Source organism: Salvelinus namaycush, chromosome 36 (assembly GCF_016432855.1).
Source record: "Salvelinus namaycush isolate Seneca chromosome 36, SaNama_1.0, whole genome shotgun sequence".
NCBI classification, from domain to species: Eukaryota; Metazoa; Chordata; class Actinopteri; order Salmoniformes; family Salmonidae; genus Salvelinus; species Salvelinus namaycush.
Genome location: NC_052342.1, coordinates 20834397 through 20838910, shown reverse-complemented (window position 1 = coordinate 20838910; position 4514 = coordinate 20834397). Strand labels below are relative to the sequence as shown.

The 4514-nt window shown below is 44.7% G+C and overlaps 1 pseudogene; it reads left to right on the top strand.

Annotated features, from left to right (window-relative positions):
* Positions 1–2716: 2716 nt before the first annotated feature.
* On the top strand, positions 2717–4146 carry LOC120030471 (annotated as a pseudogene).
* The last annotated feature ends 368 nt before the right edge of the window (positions 4147–4514 follow it).

Sequence of the window (4514 nt, the reverse complement as noted above, 5' to 3'; positions counted from 1 at the left end):
AATGTGGAATAGGTCAAGGGGTATGAATACTTTCTGAAGGCACTCTATATATCCTTTTTATATATATAATTTTCATTGTTGGACATAAAAGACTGTAAAAACACCAGGAAATCAGCTCCAAGTTATTTTAATTTTGGAAATCTGCTCCCAAGTATTCCCACACATAATAGAGTCACGTGATCGTATACAAATGTAAGAAAGGTTTGAAATTATTGCTTTAGTCAGATATTATAAGTTTGGGCTTCTTGCAGTCAATTTGCAGTCTATAAATTACTAGTAATTATGTTCCTGCCCTCTGACCATCCGCTCAAGAAAAAAACGTCCTACGGCTGAATCTAGTTGATGATCCCTCCTATAACTTATAAACATTTTCCCTGTACGAAGTGGCTGCGCGACCCGTGTTCATCCCTCCCCCAGGAAACCTTACATTCTGTGTATGTGTTACTTACCGCAAAAACAAGCACTCCCTCTGCTGCTCCCTCCCCCTCCTCACTTACCTCTGATTTGCATGAACATTCCAAAGAAATAGGACCATTTCATCGACATGTTGTACAAACTTCTTGGTCTGTTGTAACTATCAGAATATTCAAATCAAATCATATTTTATTTGTCTCAAAAACATATTTAACAGATGTTATTGCAGGTGTAACGAAATGCTTGTGTTCCTCGCTCCAACAGTGCAGTAGTATCTAACAATTCACAACAATAAACATAGATCTAAATGTAAAAAAATGGAATTAAGAAATATCTAAATATTAGGATGAGCATTGTCAGTGGCATTGACCAAAATACAGTAGAATATAGTATATACACATATGAAATTAGTAACACAGTATGTAAACATTATTAAAGTGACTAGTGTTACATTGTTAAAGTGACCAGTGATTCCATGTCTATGTACATAGGACAACAGCCTCTAAGGTGCATGGTTGAGTAATCGGGTGGTAGCCGGCTAGTGATGGCTATTTCACAGTCTGATTGCCCTTGATTTAAGCTGTTTTTCAGACTCTCGGTTCCAGCTTTGATATACCTGTACTGAACTCGCCTTCTGGATGATAGCAGGGAGAAAAGGCCGTGGCACGGGTGGTTGATGTCCATGATGATCTTTTTGGCCTTCCTGTGACATCGGGTACGGTAGGTCCTGGAGGGCAGGCAGTGTGACCCCGGTGATGAGTTGGGCAGACAGCACCACCCTCTGAAGAGCCCTGCGGTTGCGGGCGGTGCAGTTGCCGTACAAGGCGGTGATAAAGCCCGAAAGGATGCTCTCAATTGTGCATCTTTAAAAGCTTATGAGGGTCTTAGGGGCCAAGTCAAATTTCTTCAGCCTCCTGAGATTGAAGAGGCGCTGTTGCGCCTTCTTCACCACATTGTCTTTGTGGGTGGACCATTTCAGATTGTCAGTGATGTGCACACCAAGGAACTTCACCTTCTCCACTGCGGTCCAGTCGATGTGGATAGGGGCGTGCTCCCTCTGCTGTCTCCTGAAGTCCACGATTAGCTCCTTCATTTTCTGGCACCACTCTGCCAGGGCCCTCACCTTCTCCCTGTAGGCTGTCTTGTCATTGTTGGTTATCAGGCCTACTACTATTGGATAGTACTTAACTGTAACCAGTGGTAATACCTGGTTAATAATAACATTACTGGTTAACACTGTAGTTATAACCAGAAAATAATATTTTTGCATAACATTTTGGATGTTCATACTGTTTTCACTCTAAAAGTGAACCTCACTGCTGAGATTCTTTATCACACATTCATTGGAGGAAAATTACCAAAAATATGACTCCGGGATCACTCCAATGTAAAATCATTGAATGTTTTTACAGTTCACTTCTTGTAAAATGTTAGGTGCACGTTTTTCCAAGTCAAAATTACACAAGTTCTGTCTTGGATTTCGCTCCCAGAACACAGTTCCCCCATTTCCACCCCATTTCCACCACTGCACATAGTTGTCAAAATCCTGGAAGTATGTCAGTTCTTAAGAAATTACACAACCCCCTTTCCAGTCTCCCACTAGTCTCATGTTACACATCAACCGTCAAAGACAATGAACTGCCTTTAATAAAAATGGTATTCTTCAGAATTTGAAAGCCTCACTTGGAAGTCACGGCAATGACCAAGTCAATAAATACTGATCTGGCTCCTACTATTATTTGACTCTTTCTTGAAAGATAAAGGAAAAATATTGACATTTGAGTCATTGCAACCTGCAAGTTCCACTGGATGTAATAAAGTGGAAAGATGGGTCAAAATCCAAGTGCATAAATTTCATTGAAACATATTCTGAGACAAACAAGAGATAGTCTATAATGTGTCACGCTTTATGGTGCTCTATCACCATCGCTTTATCAGCATCATTGTGTTGATATGAGCAGGAGGCGGACTGTTTGTTTCATAAGCAGTATACAGTGAGTAGGTGTGTCTAAACTTTTGACACACCTACTCATTCAAGGGTTTTTATTTATTTTTACTATTTTCTACATTGTAGAATAATAGTGAAGACATCAAAACTATGAAATAACATATATGGAATCATGTAGTTACCCAAGAAGTGTTAAACAAATCAAAATATATTTTATATTTGAGATTCTTCAAATAGCCACCCTTTGCCTTGATGACAGCTTTGCACACTCTTGGTATTCTCTCAAGCAGCTTCATGAGGAATGCTTTTCCAACAGTCTTGAAGGAGTTCCCATATATGCAGAGCACTTGTTGGATGAGACACACCTACCCCTGCGCCCAGGCCAGAGTAATCGAATCCCCTCATTGAATTGAATGGTTGTATCCATTCAAGACAATGATGGCATAATGGGTGGACTTCCGGCCATTGTGAGTGCACCCATAGGAGTAAAGTAGTAAGTAAAAGCTGGAAGTGTACCCATCAATCTGTGCTGTGATTTTATGCACTGACCTTTAATCTGTCGACAGGACCCTGGACAGGACTGACTGGTATGGATGAGCCTCTGGGGCGAGACTGAACAGAGACAAGACAGAAGCCCAATTTTTCGGACCATGGGCAGACCCAGACTTGACCAGACTACCACTGACAGTTAAAATGACCGACATAAGGGTACTGGGGGTAAAGTTTGACAGGGAGGGAGGAGGAAGCGGCAACTGGAGTGGGATCCTGGGGACTGTACGACAGAGACTGGGTTTTTGGGGACTTTGACAGCTGACTTGTGAGGGCAATGTTTTAATCATTAAAGCTGTGATTTTACCGGTGCTGTTATTAATCAGTTCTGTTTTTATCCCCCCACGAACAACTCTTTTAGCTCTGGAACGGATGCTGTTTTACTTCCTGTGGGGAAGCAAGTGGGAGAGGCTGAAGAGGGAGGTTGTCAAGAGACCCAGGTCCAAGGGGGAGAAAGGCTTGCCTGACCTCTACTTGTTCCTGGGCAGCTGCTACACAGCGTTACATCTCACTCTTGCCATCTCCCCGGTTAACAACAAGACCCAGTCCCTCACACAGTTCTGGCTGGGATCTTACCTCAGGACCCTGAGGCTGATCCCGTTCGACCTGTGAGCCCCAGTCTCTTTCCTGCTCCCCACACACTACGTCCAGCTCCAAAAGTTTTTAATACATTTTAAACTGGAAAAAGAGGCAGTCACGGTTTTAACTAAACATTGCTCTCTTCTCTCTCTTGTGCAGGAGTGGGAACCAGTGTGTCCAGTGCGCGGGCTTGCTACAGGCGAGCCCACAACGGTTTGGCGCAACATGGCCTATCCTGCTCTGCTGAACCGACACCGGGACCTGTCCTGGATGGTCGCCCATGAGATCCTCCCGGTCAGGGCCATTATGCACTCCCGAGGCATGGCGAGGACATCCGCCTGCCCCCGACCACGCTGCGGCCAAAATGAGTTCGATGAGGCACTTGCTCTTGGAGTGCAGAGCCACCAGGGACCTATGGAAGGAAGCAGGCCCCCTGATCGCCCCGTGTCTGCCAGCAGGGGAGGACCTAACGCCCCAGCTCGTGCTGTATGGGGTGGGCCGAAGGCCTATTCCACAAAAGGCCTTCACCAAGCTCTGGCCCACCCTCACGTGTCTGAAGGAAGCACTGTGGTCCTCCCGCAACCTGCTGGTAGTGAAACGAGTAGAGACCACCCCCCCAGACAGTGGCCATGGTAGCCACGGAAGCCCTGGGGTAGTACAGAAGAAAGGGGGCCTCGACCCCAGGTGAAGGGTCCCCCACAACACCTAAGGTCCTGGCGGCCACGGCCTGACAGCGCTGCGGTGCCTGGTGCGATGCGTTTAGGGGATGGATCTTCTCTGGACCCCGAAAGACGGGACGGTGAACGATTCGGAAGAGCAGGAGGAGGCGAGTTTGATAAGGACTCACCCTGCTCCTGTACAAAGGACCGAAGACAGCTTTTTTAACAAAGTTTTTTTTTTTAAACATGTTTTCATGTCTTAAAAATGATTTAATTTTGTTCAATCATTTGTACACATGTTAAATGGCTTTTACAGATTTTATGTTTGGACAAGGAAAAGTACTTTTATTTATGGTTGTTTCTAT